Genomic DNA, 16,966 nt, shown 5'->3' with positions numbered 1-16,966 from the left:
CGAAATGCTGAGCAGCACTAGATCTAGCTGTAATAAGCTGAAATTAGTTGATCTGCTTAAGTTACAAATGATCAGAAAGCCAGAAGCCAAAAACGCTTTATCTCAGCGAAAGAAGTCAAAAATGGACTATCTGAGAATTTGCAGCTTTACATTCAATTTTCAGCCTTGTAAGTTGTTGGACAGCTCCGAAATGCTGAGCAGCACTAGATCTAGCTGTAATAAGCTGAAATTAGTTGATCTGCTTAAGTTACAAATGATCAGAAAGCCAGAAGCCAAAAACGCTTTATCTCAGCGAAAGAAGTCAAAAATGGACTATCTGAGAATTTGCAGCTTTACATTCAATTTTCAGCCTTGTTAGTTGTTGGACAGCTCCGAAATGCTGAGCAGCACTAGATCTAGCTGTAATAAGCCTAAATTAGTTGATCTGCTTAAGTTACAAATGATCAGAAAGCCAGAAGCCAAAAACGCTTTAACTCGGCGAAAGAAGTCAAAAATGGACTATCTGTGGATTTGCAGCTTTCCATTCAATTTTCAGCCTTGTAAGTTGTTGGACAGCTCCGAAATGCTGAGCAGCACTAGATCTAGCTGTAATAAGCTGAAATTAGTTGATCTGCTTAAGTTATGTAACCCAGGGTGGAAAAACTGCTCTTAGTCCCACCTTATTGCCCCATTGGTTCGAGTGACAGTCAGTCACACAATGCATGCAGCCAATTGACACACCTGATGTAATTATTTAGGCTTGCTCCAGCTTTCCCCAATCAGGTGTGAGGGGGAGAGCTGGAGACAAAGGAGCTACAGGTTGGTGTTCTCAAACAATCAGTTATCTCTTTGTTTGTAATGCACTTTTTAACCTCACAATATAAAAATCATGTAGATCCATAAAATCCAGTGAGTTTGGAGCCTTGAAGCTGCCATGCTCCCAACTATTATTGAAATTGGTGAGTAGTGAGCACAATGTTTTGTTGTTTCAGCATGTTGGTTGGTAGCCAATGCTAATTGTGATCATCAATTGTTGTAATCTAACTTCTTTAAGATGATGAGATAAATGTTTCTTCATTTGGTCTGATAGATTAGATATATTGCATTTATTTCTGAGTGAAACTGAAAACTCTAGTTAACTAGCCGGCTGGAAATTTACTGGTCCTGTTTATTTTAATACAGGCCAGGTGATCCCTTTTTAGGGTAAAAGATGGCGAGCTTCTGAAAACTGGCTGGAGCCAGGAGAGCCCCAAGAATCACTTCATCCTGGTCTGGTCTGTATCAATTCCCCCTCCATCTCACCACTCAGGCACACACTCCATTATTCATCTTTTCATCCGAAAGAACTTGCGCTGGGACATTATCAACTTAAATATCCGGATAATTCAACCATGGACTTCTGAATGTGTGTCGGTCAGGTTTTGGACTGACCAGCGGGGAAATCAATACCAGTTGTGCACAAATCAATGAAGGACGGCCGCAGTACTGTGTATATTTTTTTGTTTGTTTTTTATTTTTTGGTCCTATGTATGTTTGTCTTGCATTGTCAACTTTAATTTTTGTCTAATACATGGTATTGAAAGTAGTTCTTTTGTATTGTTTTATTGATTACTGACAACAGCTCCAGCAGATGAATTCTAGTCTTCTGATTTTTTCCATCCAGTCCTTTTACACTTTAAATAGTGCTACATTATTGGCGAGCTAGCCAGGAGCTGTTTGATCAGTAATTAATAGAAACCGGGTTGAGTAAAGTTGCACAAATAAGTTTTGGTTCCTACTCACCAATTCAATTTCCATTATGGAGGTTTTTGAAACTCTTGGTCTAAAAATCCCTAATACAGTATTGATTGATGGAGTCTCAGAGAACCCCACTGATGAACTTGTTGATTTTCTTGAACAGTATGGTGATATTAAGCAGAGAACTACCATCGATTCATGTGAATCAGAATTTGATCAAATGTTGGTTGTTGAATTTGATTCTGGATTGTCTTTAGCCCGCTTATCTTCAATATTACCATATACATTTACATCAAGTGTGGGTGATAAATTTCATATTGAAAGTTTACCTGAGATTTATGCCTCAAAGGTTGGTGGTTTAAAGACAAATGAGTATTTGGCCGATTTACAAGAAATTGCCAAAATGTCCGGAAAAAATTATACTCAAGTTCTCACAGAAGTGATGTCCCAGATACAGCAGTCTATTGCAGAGTTCTGTCCTGTGGTGCCAGAGAAGGCAAAAGAGGAACAACTTGCAGATCTCAGCGACAGAAGTCAAAAATGGACTATCTGTGAATTTGCAGCTTTACATTCAATTTCCAGCCTTGTTAGTTGTTGGACAGCTCCGAAATGCTGAGCAGCACTAGATCTGGCTGTATTACATTGGAATTTGGTCTAATGCTTAAGTTACAAGTGATCAGCAAGCCAGAAGCCAAAAACGCTTTATCTCAGCGACAGAAGTCAAAAATGGACAATCTGTGAATTTGCAGCTTTACATTCAATGTTCAGCCTTGTTAGTTGTTGGACAGCTCCAAAATGCTGAGCAGCACTAGATCTGGCTGTTTTAAATTGGAATTTGGTCTAATGCTTAAGTTACAAATCATCAGCAAGCCAGAAGCCAAAAACGCTTTATCTCTGCGAGAGAAGTCAAAAATGGACTATCTGTGAATTTGCAGCTTTACATTCAATTTTCAGCCTTGTTAGTTGTTGGACAGCTCCGAAATGCTGAGCAGCACTAGATCTGGCTGTTTTAAATTGGAATTTGGTCTAATGCTTAAGTTACAAATCATCAGCAAGCCAGAAGCCAAAAACGCTTTATCTCTGCGAGAGAAGTCAAAAATGGACTATCTGTGAATTTGCAGCTTTACATTCAATTTTCAGCCTTGTTAGTTGTTGGACAGCTCCGAAATGCTGAGCAGCACTAGATCTGGCTGTTTTAAATTGGAATTTGGTCTAATGCTTAAGTTACAAGTGATCAGCAAGCCAGAAGCCAAAAACGCTTTATCTCTGCTAGAGAAGTCAAAAATGGACTATCTGTGAATTTGCAGCTTTACATTCAATTTCCAGCCTTGTTAGTTGTTGGACAGCTCCGAAATGCTGAGCTGCAATATATCTGGCTGTATTACATTGGAATTTGGTCTAATGCTTAAGTTACAAGTCATCAGCAAGCCAGAAGCCAAAAACGCTTTATCTCAGCGACAGAAGTCAAAAATGGACTATCTGTGAATTTGCAGCTTTACATTCAATTTCCAGCCTTGTTAGTTGTTGGACAGCTCCGAAATGCTGAGCAGCACTAGATCTAGCTGTAATAAGCTGAAATTAGTTGATCTGCTTAAGTTACAAATGATCAGAAAGCCAGAAGCCAAAAACGCTTTATCTCAGCGAAAGAAGTCAAAAATGGACTATCTGAGAATTTGCAGCTTTACATTCAATTTTCAGCCTTGTTAGTTGTTGGACAGCTCCGAAATGCTGAGCAGCACTAGATCTAGCTGTAATAAGCTGAAATTAGTTGATCTGCTTAAGTTACAAATGATCAGAAAGCCAGAAGCCAAAAACGCTTTATCTCAGCGAAAGAAGTCAAAAATGGACTATCTGAGAATTTGCAGCTTTACATTCAATTTTCAGCCTTGTTAGTTGTTGGACAGCTCCGAAATGCTGAGCAGCACTAGATCTAGCTGTAATAAGCTGAAATTAGTTGATCTGGTTAAGTTACAAATGATCAGAAAGCCAGAAGCCAAAAACGCTTTATCTCAGCGAAAGAAGTCAAAAATGGACTATCTGTGAATTTGCAGCTTTACATTCAATTTTCAGCCTTGTTAGTTGTTGGACAGCTCCGAAATGCTGAGCAGCACTAGATCTAGCTGTAATAAGCTGAAATTAGTTGATCTGCTTAAGTTACAAATGATCAGAAAGCCAGAAGCCAAAAACGCTTTATCTCAGCGAAAGAAGTCAAAAATGGACTATCTGAGAATTTGCAGCTTTACATTCAATTTTCAGCCTTGTTAGTTGTTGGACAGCTCCGAAATGCTGAGCAGCACTAGATCTAGCTATAATAAGCTGAAATTAGTTGATCTGCTTAAGTTACAAATGATCAGAAAGCCAGAAGCCAAAAACGCTTGAACTCGGCGAAAGAAGTCAAAAATGGACTATCTGTGAATTTGCAGCTTTACATTCAATTTTCAGCCTTGTTAGTTGTTGGACAGCTCCGAAATGCTGAGCAGCACTAGATCTAGCTGTAATAAGCTGAAATTAGTTGATCTGCTTAAGTTACAAATGATCAGAAAGCCAGAAGCCAAAAACGCTTTATCTCAGCGAAAGAAGTCAAAAATGGACTATCTGAGAATTTGCAGCTTTACATTCAATTTTCAGCCTTGTTAGTTGTTGGACAGCTCCGAAATGCTGAGCAGCACTAGATCTAGCTGTAATAAGCTGAAATTAGTTGATCTGCTTAAGTTACAAATGATCAGAAAGCCAGAAGCCAAAAACGCTTTATCTCAGCGAAAGAAGTCAAAAATGGACTATCTGAGAATTTGCAGCTTTACATTCAATTTTCAGCCTTGTTAGTTGTTGGACAGCTCCGAAATGCTGAGCAGCACTAGATCTAGCTGTAATAAGCTGAAATTAGTTGATCTGGTTAAGTTACAAATGATCAGAAAGCCAGAAGCCAAAAACGCTTTATCTCAGCGAAAGAAGTCAAAAATGGACTATCTGTGAATTTTCAGCTTTACATTCAATTTTCAGCCTTGTTAGTTGTTGGACAGCTCCGAAATGCTGAGCAGCACTAGATCTAGCTGTAATAAGCTGAAATTAGTTGATCTGCTTAAGTTACAAATGATCAGAAAGCCAGAAGCCAAAAACGCTTTATCTCAGCGAAAGAAGTCAAAAATGGACTATCTGAGAATTTGCAGCTTTACATTCAATTTTCAGCCTTGTTAGTTGTTGGACAGCTCCGAAATGCTGAGCAGCACTAGATCTAGCTGTAATAAGCTGAAATTAGTTGATCTGCTCAAGTTACAAATGATCAGAAAGCCAGAAGCCAAAAACGCTTTATCTCAGCGAAAGAAGTCAAAAATGGACTATCTGTGAATTTGCAGCTTTACATTCAATTTTCAGCCTTGTTAGTTTGGTGGACAGCTCCGAAATGCTGAGCAGCACTAGATCTGGCTGTAATAACCTGAAATTAGTTGATCTGGTTAAGTTACAAATGATCAGAAAGCCAGAAGCCAAAAACGCTTTATCTCAGCGAAAGAAGTCAAAAATGGACTATCTGTGAATTTGCAGCTTTACATTCAATTTTCAGCCTTGTTAGTTGTTGGACAGCTCCGAAATGCTGAGCAGCACTAGATCTAGCTGTAATAAGCTGAAATTAGTTGATCGGCTTAAGTTACAAATGATCAGAAAGCCAGAAGCCAAAAACGCTTTATCTCAGCGAAAGAAGTCAAAAATGGACTATCTGTGAATTTGCAGCTTTACATTCAATTTTCAGCCTTATTAGTTGTTGGACAGCTCCGAAATGCTGAGCAGCACTAGATCCAGCTGTAATAAGCTGAAATTAGTTGATCTGGTTAAGTTACAAGTGATCAGAAAGCCAGAAGCCAAAAACGCTTTATCTCAGCGAAACAAGTCAAAAATGGACTATCTGTGAATTTGCAGCTTTACATTCAATTTTCAGCCTTGTTAGATGTTGGACAGCTCCGAAATGCTGAGCAGCACTAGATCTAGCTGTAATAAGCTGAAATTAGTTGATCTGCTTAAGTTACAAATGATCAGAAAGCCAGAAGCCAAAAACGCTTTATCTGAGCGAAAGAAGTCAAAAATGGACTATCTGAGAATTTGCAGCTTTACATTCAATTTTCAGCCTTGTTAGTTGTTGGACAGCTCCGAAATGCTGAGCAGCACTAGATCTAGCTGTAATAAGCTGAAATTAGTTGATCTGCTTAAGTTATGTAACCCAGGGTGGAAAAACTGCTCTTAGTCCCGCCTTATTGCCCCATTGGTTCGAGTGACAGTCAGTCACATAATGCATGCAGCCAATTGACACACCTGATGTAATTATTTAGGCTTGCTCCAGCTTTCCCCAGTCAGGTGTGAGGGGGAGAGCTGGAGACAAAGGAGCTACAGGTTGGTGTTCTCAAACAATCAGTTATCTCTTTGTTTGTAATGCACTTTTTAACCTCACAATATAAAAATCATGTAGATCCATAAAATCCAGTGAGTTTGGAGCCTTGAAGCTGCCATGCTCCCAACTATTATTGAAATTGGTGAGTAGTGAGCACAATGTTTTGTTGTTTCAGCATGTTGGTTGGTAGCCAATGCTAATTGTGATCATCAATTGTTGTAATCTAACTTCTTTAAGATGATGAGATAAATGTTTCTTCATTTGGTCTGATAGATTAGATATATTGCATTTATTTCTGAGTGAAACTGAAAACTCTAGTTAACTAGCCGGCTGGAAATTTACTGGTCCTGTTTATTTTAATACAGGCCAGGTGATCCCTTTTTAGGGTAAAAGATGGCGAGCTTCTGAAAACTGGCTGGAGCCAGGAGAGCCCCAAGAATCACTTCATCCTGGTCTGGTCTGTATCAATTCCCCCTCCATCTCACCACTCAGGCACACACTCCATTATTCATCTTTTCATCCGAAAGAACTTGCGCTGGGACATTATCAACTTAAATATCCGGATAATTCAACCATGGACTTCTGAATGTGTGTCGGTCAGGTTTTGGACTGACCAGCGGGGAAATCAATACCAGTTGTTCACAAATCAATGAAGGACGGCCGCAGTACTGTGTATATTTTTTGTTTGTTTTTTATTTTTTGGTCCTATGTATGTTTGTCTTGCATTGTCAACTTTAATTTTTGTCTAATACATGGTATTGAAAGTAGTTCTTTTGTATTGTTTTATTGATTACTGACAACAGCTCCAGCAGATGAATTCTAGTCTTCTGATTTTTTCCATCCAGTCCTTTTACACTTTAAATAGTGCTACAGTTACAAATGATCAGAAAGCCAGAAGCCAAAAACGCTTTATCTCAGCGATAGAAGTCAAAAATGGACTATCTGAGAATTTGCAGCTTTACATTCAATTTTCAGCCTTGTTAGTTGTTGGACAGCTCCGAAATGCTGAGCAGCACTAGATCTAGCTGTAATAAGCTGAAATTAGTTGATCTGCTTAAGTTACAAATGATCAGAAAGCCAGAAGCCAAAAACGCTTTAACTCGGCGAAAGAAGTCAAAAATGGACTATCTGTGGATTTGCAGCTTTACATTCAATTTTCAGCCTTGTAAGTTGTTGGACAGCTCCGAAATGCTGAGCAGCACTAGATCTAGCTGTAATAAGCTGAAATTAGTTGATCTGCTCAAGTTACAAATGATCAGAAAGCCAGAAGCCAAAAACGCTTTATCTCAGCGAAAGAAGTCAAAAATGGACTATCTGTGAATTTGCAGCTTTACATTCAATTTTCAGCCTTGTTAGTTTGGTGGACAGCTCCGAAATGCTGAGCAGCACTAGATCTGGCTGTAATAACCTGAAATTAGTTGATCTGGTTAAGTTACAAATGATCAGAAAGCCAGAAGCCAAAAACGCTTTATCTCAGCGAAAGAAGTCAAAAATGGACTATCTGTGAATTTGCAGCTTTACATTCAATTTTCAGCCTTGTTAGTTGTTGGACAGCTCCGAAATGCTGAGCAGCACTAGATCTAGCTGTAATAAGCTGAAATTAGTTGATCTGCTTAAGTTACAAATGATCAGAAAGCCAGAAGCCAAAAACGCTTTATCTCAGCGAAAGAAGTCAAAAATGGACTATCTGTGAATTTGCAGCTTTACATTCAATTTTCAGCCTTGTTAGTTGTTGGACAGCTCCGAAATGCTGAGCAGCACTAGATCTAGCTGTAATAAGCTGAAATTAGTTGATCTGCTTAAGTTACAAATGATCAGAAAGCCAGAAGCCAAAAACGCTTTATCTCAGCGAAAGAAGTCAAAAATGGACTATCTGAGAAATTGCAGCTTTACATTCAATTTTCAGCCTTGTTAGTTGTTGGACAGCTCCGAAATGCTGAGCAGCACTAGATCTAGCTGTAATAAGCTGAAATTAGTTGATCTGCTTAAGTTACAAATGATCAGAAAGCCAGAAGCCAAAAACGCTTTATCTCAGCGAAAGAAGTCAAAAATGGACTATCTGAGAATTTGCAGCTTTACATTCAATTTTCAGCCTTGTAAGTTGTTGGACAGCTCCGAAATGCTGAGCAGCACTAGATCTAGCTGTAATAAGCTGAAATTAGTTGATCTGCTTAAGTTACAAATGATCAGAAAGCCAGAAGCCAAAAACGCTTTATCTCAGCGAAAGAAGTCAAAAATGGACTATCTGAGAATTTGCAGCTTTACATTCAATTTTCAGCCTTGTTAGTTGTTGGACAGCTCCGAAATGCTGAGCAGCACTAGATCTAGCTGTAATAAGCCTAAATTAGTTGATCTGCTTAAGTTACAAATGATCAGAAAGCCAGAAGCCAAAAACGCTTTAACTCGGCGAAAGAAGTCAAAAATGGACTATCTGTGGATTTGCAGCTTTCCATTCAATTTTCAGCCTTGTAAGTTGTTGGACAGCTCCGAAATGCTGAGCAGCACTAGATCTAGCTGTAATAAGCTGAAATTAGTTGATCTGCTTAAGTTATGTAACCCAGGGTGGAAAAACTGCTCTTAGTCCCACCTTATTGCCCCATTGGTTCGAGTGACAGTCAGTCACACAATGCATGCAGCCAATTGACACACCTGATGTAATTATTTAGGCTTGCTCCAGCTTTCCCCAATCAGGTGTGAGGGGGAGAGCTGGAGACAAAGGAGCTACAGGTTGGTGTTCTCAAACAATCAGTTATCTCTTTGTTTGTAATGCACTTTTTAACCTCACAATATAAAAATCATGTAGATCCATAAAATCCAGTGAGTTTGGAGCCTTGAAGCTGCCATGCTCCCAACTATTATTGAAATTGGTGAGTAGTGAGCACAATGTTTTGTTGTTTCAGCATGTTGGTTGGTAGCCAATGCTAATTGTGATCATCAATTGTTGTAATCTAACTTCTTTAAGATGATGAGATAAATGTTTCTTCATTTGGTCTGATAGATTAGATATATTGCATTTATTTCTGAGTGAAACTGAAAACTCTAGTTAACTAGCCGGCTGGAAATTTACTGGTCCTGTTTATTTTAATACAGGCCAGGTGATCCCTTTTTAGGGTAAAAGATGGCGAGCTTCTGAAAACTGGCTGGAGCCAGGAGAGCCCCAAGAATCACTTCATCCTGGTCTGGTCTGTATCAATTCCCCCTCCATCTCACCACTCAGGCACACACTCCATTATTCATCTTTTCATCCGAAAGAACTTGCGCTGGGACATTATCAACTTAAATATCCGGATAATTCAACCATGGACTTCTGAATGTGTGTCGGTCAGGTTTTGGACTGACCAGCGGGGAAATCAATACCAGTTGTGCACAAATCAATGAAGGACGGCCGCAGTACTGTGTATATTTTTGTTTGTTTTTTATTTTTTGGTCCTATGTATGTTTGTCTTGCATTGTCAACTTTAATTTTTGTCTAATACATGGTATTGAAAGTAGTTCTTTTGTATTGTTTTATTGATTACTGACAACAGCTCCAGCAGATGAATTCTAGTCTTCTGATTTTTTCCATCCAGTCCTTTTACACTTTAAATAGTGCTACATTATTGGCGAGCTAGCCAGGAGCTGTTTGATCAGTAATTAATAGAAACCGGGTTGAGTAAAGTTGCACAAATAAGTTTTGGTTCCTACTCACCAATTCAATTTCCATTATGGAGGTTTTTGAAACTCTTGGTCTAAAAATCCCTAATACAGTATTGATTGATGGAGTCTCAGAGAACCCCACTGATGAACTTGTTGATTTTCTTGAACAGTATGGTGATATTAAGCAGAGAACTACCATCGATTCATGTGAATCAGAATTTGATCAAATGTTGGTTGTTGAATTTGATTCTGGATTGTCTTTAGCCCGCTTATCTTCAATATTACCATATACATTTACATCAAGTGTGGGTGATAAATTTCATATTGAAAGTTTACCTGAGATTTATGCCTCAAAGGTTGGTGGTTTAAAGACAAATGAGTATTTGGCCGATTTACAAGAAATTGCCAAAATGTCCGGAAAAAATTATACTCAAGTTCTCACAGAAGTGATGTCCCAGATACAGCAGTCTATTGCAGAGTTCTGTCCTGTGGTGCCAGAGAAGGCAAAAGAGGAACAACTTGCAGATCTCAGCGACAGAAGTCAAAAATGGACTATCTGTGAATTTGCAGCTTTACATTCAATTTCCAGCCTTGTTAGTTGTTGGACAGCTCCGAAATGCTGAGCAGCACTAGATCTGGCTGTATTACATTGGAATTTGGTCTAATGCTTAAGTTACAAGTGATCAGCAAGCCAGAAGCCAAAAACGCTTTATCTCAGCGACAGAAGTCAAAAATGGACAATCTGTGAATTTGCAGCTTTACATTCAATGTTCAGCCTTGTTAGTTGTTGGACAGCTCCAAAATGCTGAGCAGCACTAGATCTGGCTGTTTTAAATTGGAATTTGGTCTAATGCTTAAGTTACAAATCATCAGCAAGCCAGAAGCCAAAAACGCTTTATCTCTGCGAGAGAAGTCAAAAATGGACTATCTGTGAATTTGCAGCTTTACATTCAATTTTCAGCCTTGTTAGTTGTTGGACAGCTCCGAAATGCTGAGCAGCACTAGATCTGGCTGTTTTAAATTGGAATTTGGTCTAATGCTTAAGTTACAAATCATCAGCAAGCCAGAAGCCAAAAACGCTTTATCTCTGCGAGAGAAGTCAAAAATGGACTATCTGTGAATTTGCAGCTTTACATTCAATTTTCAGCCTTGTTAGTTGTTGGACAGCTCCGAAATGCTGAGCAGCACTAGATCTGGCTGTTTTAAATTGGAATTTGGTCTAATGCTTAAGTTACAAGTGATCAGCAAGCCAGAAGCCAAAAACGCTTTATCTCTGCTAGAGAAGTCAAAAATGGACTATCTGTGAATTTGCAGCTTTACATTCAATTTCCAGCCTTGTTAGTTGTTGGACAGCTCCGAAATGCTGAGCTGCAATATATCTGGCTGTATTACATTGGAATTTGGTCTAATGCTTAAGTTACAAGTCATCAGCAAGCCAGAAGCCAAAAACGCTTTATCTCAGCGAAAGAAGTCAAAAATGGACTATCTGTGAATTTGCAGCTTTACATTCAATGTTCAGCCTTGTTAGTTGTTGGACAGCTCCGAAATGCTGAGCTGCACTAGATCTGGCTGTATTACATTGGAATTTGGTCTAATGCTTAAGTTACAAGTGATGAGCAAACCAGAAGCCAAAAACGCTTTATCTCAGCGACAGAAGTCAAAAATGGACTATCTGTGAATTTGCAGCTTTACATTCAATTTCCAGCCTTGTTAGTTGTTGGACAGCTCCGAAATGCTGAGCTGCAATAGATCTGGCTGAATTACTTTGGAATTTGGTCTAATGCTTAAGTTACAAGTGATCAGCAAGCCAGAAGCCAAAAACGCTTTATCTCAGCGAAAGAAGTCAAAAATGGACAATCTGTGAATTTGCAGCTTTACATTCAATGTTCAGCCTTGCTAGTTGTTGGACAGCTCCGAAATGCTGAACAGCACTAGATCTGGCTGTTTTATATTGGAATTTGGTCTAATGCTGAAGTTACAAGTGATCAGCAAGCCAGAAGCCAAAAACGCTTTATCTCTGCTAGAGAAGTCAAAAATGGACTATCTGTGAATTTGCAGCTTTACATTCAATTTCCAGCCTTGTTAGTTGTTGGACAGCTCCGAAATGCTGAGCTGCAATATATCTGGCTGTATTACATTGGAATTTGGTCTAATGCTTAAGTTACAAGTCATCAGCAAGCCAGAAGCCAAAAACGCTTTATCTCAGCGAAAGAAGTCAAAAATGGACTATCTGTGAATTTGCAGCTTTACATTCAATGTTCAGCCTTGTTAGTTGTTGGACAGCTCCGAAATGCTAAGCTGCACTAGATCTGGCTGTATTACATTGGAATTTGGTCTAATGCTTAAGTTACAAGTGATCAGCAAGCCAGAAGCCAAAAACGCTTTATCTCAGCGAAAGAAGTCAAAAATGGACAATCTGTGAATTTGCAGCTTTACATTCAATGTTCAGCCTTGCTAGTTGTTGGACAGCTCCGAAATGCTGAACAGCACTAGATCTGGCTGTTTTATATTGGAATTTGGTCTAATGCTGAAGTTACAAGTGATCAGCAAGCCAGAAGCCAAAAACGCTTTATCTCAGCGAAAGAAGTCAAAAATGGACTATCTGTGAATTTGCAGCTTTACATTCAATGTTCAGCCTTGTTAGTTGTTGGACAGCTCCGAAATGCTGAGCAGCACTAGATCTGGCTGTATTAAATTGGAATTTGGTCTAATGCTTAAGTTACAAATCATCAGCAAGCCAGAAGCCAAAAACGCTTTATCTCTGCTAGAGAAGTCAAAAATGGACTATCTGTGAATTTGCAGCTTTACATTCAATTTCCAGCCTTGTTAGTTGTTGGACAGCTCCGAAATGCTGAGCTGCAATATATCTGGCTGTATTAAATTGGAATTTGGTCTAATGCTTAAGTTACAAGTCATCAGCAAGCCAGAAGCCAAAAACGCTTTATCTCAGCGACAGAAGTCAAAAATGGACAATCTGTGAATTTGCAGCTTTACATTCAATGTTCAGCCTTGTTAGTTGTTGGACAGCTCCGAAATGCTGAGCTGCACTAGATCTGGCTGTATTACATTGGAATTTGGTCTAATGCTTAAGTTACAAGTGATCAGCAAGCCAGAAGCCAAAAACGCTTTATCTCAGCGACAGAAGTCAAAAATGGACAATCTGTGAATTTGCAGCTTTAAATTCAATGTTCAGCCTTGTTAGTTGTTGGACAGCTCCGAAATGGTGAGCTGCACTAGATCTGGCTGTATTACATTGGAATTTGGTCTAATGCTTAAGTTACAAGTTATCAGCAAGCCAGAAGCCAAAAACACTTTATCTCAGCGACAGAAGTCAAAAATGGACAATCTGTGAATTTGCAGCTTTAAATTCAATGTTCAGCCTTGTTAGTTGTTGGACAGCTCCGAAATGGTGAGCTGCACTAGATCTGGCTGTATTACATTGGAATTTGGTCTAATGCTTAAGTTACAAGTGATGAGCAAGCCAGAAGCCAAAAACGCTTTATCTCAGCGACAGAAGTAAAAAATGGACAATCTGTGAATTTGCAGCTTTACATTCAATGTTCAGCCTTGTTAGTTGTTGGACAGCTCCGAAATGCTGAGCAGCACTAGATCTGGCAGTATTACATTGGAATTTGGTCTAATGCTTAAGTTACAAGTGATCAGCAAGCCAGAAGCCAAAAACGCTTTATCTCAGCGACAGAAGTCAAAAATGGACAATCTGTGAATTTGCAGCTTTACATTCAATTTTCAGCCTTGTTAGTTGTTGGACAGCTCCGAAATGCTGAGCTGCACTAGATCTGGCTGTATTACATTGGAATTTGGTCTAATGCTTAAGTTACAAGTGATGAGCAAGCCAGAAGCCAAAAACGCTTTATCTCAGCGACAGAAGTAAAAAATGGACAATCTGTGAATTTGCAGCTTTACATTCAATGTTCAGCCTTGTTAGTTGTTGGACAGCTCCGAAATGGTGAGCTGCACTAGATCTGGCTGTATTACATTGGAATTTGGTCTAATGCTTAAGTCACAAGTGATGAGCAAGCCAGAAGCCAAAAACGCTTTATCTCAGCGACAGAAGTAAAAAATGGACAATCTGTGAATTTGCAGCTTTACATTCAATGTTCAGCCTTGTTAGTTGTTGGACAGCTCCGAAATGCTGAGCAGCACTAGATCTGGCTGTATTACATTGGAATTTGGTCTAATGCTTAAGTTACAAATCATCAGCAAGCCAGAAGCCAAAAACGCTTTATCTCTGCTAGAGAAGTCAAAAATGGACTATCTGTGAATTTGCAGCTTTACATTCAATTTTCAGCCTTGTTAGTTGTTGGACAGCTCCGAAATGCTGTGCAGCACTAGATCTGGCTGTATTACATTGGAATTTCGTCTAATGCTTAAGTTACAAGTGATCAGCAAGCCAGAAGCCAAAAACGCTTTATCTCAGCGACAGAAGTCAAAAATGGACAATCTGTGAATTTACAGCTTTACATTCAATTTTCAGCCTTGTTAGTTGTTGGACAGCTCCGAAATGCTGAGCAGCACTAGATCTGGCTGTATTAAATTGGAATTTGGTCTAATGCTTAAGTTACAAGTGATCAGCAAGCCAGAAGCCAAAAACGCTTTATCTCAGCGAAAGAAGTCAAAAATGGACAATATGTGAATTTGCAGCTTTACATTCAATGTTCAGCCTTGTTAGTTGTTGGACAGCTCCGAAATGCTGAGCAGCACTAGATCTGGCTGTATTAAATTGGAATTTGGTCTAATGCTTAAGTTACAAGTGATCAGCAAGCCAGAAGCCAAAAACGCTTTATCTCAGCGACAGAAGTCAAAAATGGACAATCTGTGAATTTGCAGCTTTACATTCAATTTTCAGCCTTGTTAGTTGTTGGACAGCTCCGAAATGCTGAGCTGCACTAGATCTGGCTGTAATACATTGGAATTTGGTCTAATGCTTAAGTTACAAGTGATGAGCAAGCCAGAAGCCAAAAACGCTTTATCTCAGCGACAGAAGTAAAAAATGGACAATCTGTGAATTTGCAGCTTTACATTCAATGTTCAGCCTTGTTAGTTGTTGGACAGCTCCGAAATGGTGAGCTGCACTAGATCTGGCTGTATTACATTGGAATTTGGTCTAATGCTTAAGTTACAAGTGATGAGCAAGCCAGAAGCCAAAAACGCTTTATCTCAGCGACAGAAGTAAAAAATGGACAATCTGTGAATTTGCAGCTTTACATTCAATGTTCAGCCTTGTTAGTTGTTGGACAGCTCCGAAATGCTGAGCAGCACTAGATCTGGCTGTATTACATTGGAATTTGGTCTAATGCTTAAGTTACAAATCATCAGCAAGCCAGAAGCCAAAAACGCTTTATCTCTGCTAGAGAAGTCAAAAAAGGACTATCTGTGAATTTGCAGCTTTACATTCAATTTTCAGCCTTGTTAGTTGTTGGACAGCTCCGAAATGCTGAGCAGCACTAGATCTGGCTGTATTACACTGGAATTTGGTCTAATGCTTAAGTTACAAGTGATCAGCAAGCCAGAAGCCAAAAACGCTTTATCTCAGCGAAAGAAGTCAAAAATGGACAATATGTGAATTTGCAGCTTTACATTCAATGTTCAGCCTTGTTAGATGTTGGACAGCTCCGAAATGCTGAGCAGCACTAGATCTGGCTGTATTAAATTGGAATTTGGTCTAATGCTTAAGTTACAAGTGATCAGCAAGCCAGAAGCCAAAAACGCTTTATCTCAGCGACAGAAGTCAAAAATGGACAATCTGTGAATTTGCAGCTTTACATTCAATTTTCAGCCTTGTTAGTTGTTGGACAGCTCCGAAATGCTGAGCTGCACTAGATCTGGCTGTAATACATTGGAATTTGGTCTAATGCTTAAGTTACAAGTGATGAGCAAGCCAGAAGCCAAAAACGCTTTATCTCAGCGACAGAAGTAAAAAATGGACAATCTGTGAATTTGCAGCTTTACATTCAATGTTCAGCCTTGTTAGTTGTTGGACAGCTCCGAAATGGTGAGCTGCACTAGATCTGGCTGTATTACATTGGAATTTGGTCTAATGCTTAAGTTACAAGTGATGAGCAAGCCAGAAGCCAAAAACGCTTTATCTCAGCGACAGAAGTAAAAAATGGACAATCTGTGAATTTGCAGCTTTACATTCAATGTTCAGCCTTGTTAGTTGTTGGACAGCTCCGAAATGCTGAGCAGCACTAGATCTGGCTGTATTACATTGGAATTTGGTCTAATGCTTAAGTTACAAATCATCAGCAAGCCAGAAGCCAAAAACGCTTTATCTCTGCTAGAGAAGTCAAAAAAGGACTATCTGTGAATTTGCAGCTTTACATTCAATTTTCAGCCTTGTTAGTTGTTGGACAGCTCCGAAATGCTGAGCAGCACTAGATCTGGCTGTATTACACTGGAATTTGGTCTAATGCTTAAGTTACAAGTGATCAGCAAGCCAGAAGCCAAAAACGCTTTATCTCAGCGACAGAAGTCAAAAATGGACAATCTGTGAATTTGCAGCTTTACATTCAATGTTCAGCCTTGTTAGTTGTTGGACAGCTCCGAAATGCTGAGCAGCACTAGATCTGGCTGTATTAAATTGGAATTTGGTCTAATGCTTAAGTTACAAATCATCAGCAAGCCAGAAGCCAAAAACGCTTTATCTCTGCTAGAGAAGTCAAAAATGGACTATCTGTGAATTTGCAGCTTTACATTCAATTTCCAGCCTTGTTAGTTGTTGGACAGCTCCGAAATGCTGAGCTGCAATATATCTGGCTGTATTAAATTGGAATTTGGTCTAATGCTTAAGTTACAAGTCATCAGCAAGCCAGAAGCCAAAAACGCTTTATCTCAGCGACAGAAGTCAAAAATGGACAATCTGTGAATTTGCAGCTTTACATTCAATGTTCAGCCTTGTTAGTTGTTGGACAGCTCCGAAATGCTGAGCTGCACTAGATCTGGCTGTATTACATTGGAATTTGGTCTAATGCTTAAGTTACAAGTGATCAGCAAGCCAGAAGCCAAAAACGCTTTATCTCAGCGACAGAAGTCAAAAATGGACAATCTGTGAATTTGCAGCTTTAAATTCAATGTTCAGCCTTGTTAGTTGTTGGACAGCTCCGAAATGGTGAGCTGCACTAGATCTGGCTGTATTACATTGGAATTTGGTCTAATGCTTAAGTTACAAGTTATCAGCAAGCCAGAAGCCAAAAACACTTTATCTCAGCGACAGAA

General features: G+C 39.2%; 3 long non-coding RNA genes across 3 annotated transcripts; all 3 read left to right on the top strand.

Annotated features, from left to right (window-relative positions):
• Positions 1 to 773: 773 nt before the first annotated feature.
• LOC148160090 (uncharacterized) lies at positions 774 to 2,012 on the top strand. Its single transcript, XR_015762582.1, has 2 exons — positions 774 to 938; positions 1,162 to 2,012. It is a non-coding gene; the product is annotated as an uncharacterized LOC148160090 (long non-coding RNA).
• A 3,998-nt stretch (positions 2,013 to 6,010) lies between these two features.
• Positions 6,011 to 6,861, top strand: LOC148160089 (uncharacterized). Its single transcript, XR_015762581.1, has 2 exons — positions 6,011 to 6,236; positions 6,460 to 6,861. It is a non-coding gene; the product is annotated as an uncharacterized LOC148160089 (long non-coding RNA).
• Positions 6,862 to 8,796: 1,935 nt separating this feature from the next.
• Positions 8,797 to 10,033, top strand: LOC148160088 (uncharacterized). Its single transcript, XR_015762580.1, has 2 exons — positions 8,797 to 8,961; positions 9,185 to 10,033. It is a non-coding gene; the product is annotated as an uncharacterized LOC148160088 (long non-coding RNA).
• Positions 10,034 to 16,966: the final 6,933 nt, after the last annotated feature.

The sequence above is a fragment of the Poecilia mexicana genome, unplaced genomic scaffold, assembly GCF_051168715.1.
Source record: "Poecilia mexicana isolate PSO_F unplaced genomic scaffold, ASM5116871v1 scaffold_3, whole genome shotgun sequence".
In the NCBI taxonomy this organism is placed as follows: domain Eukaryota; kingdom Metazoa; phylum Chordata; class Actinopteri; order Cyprinodontiformes; family Poeciliidae; genus Poecilia; species Poecilia mexicana.
Note: the sequence above shows the minus strand (reverse complement) of the source record. Positions and strands in the feature narration are given on the sequence as shown.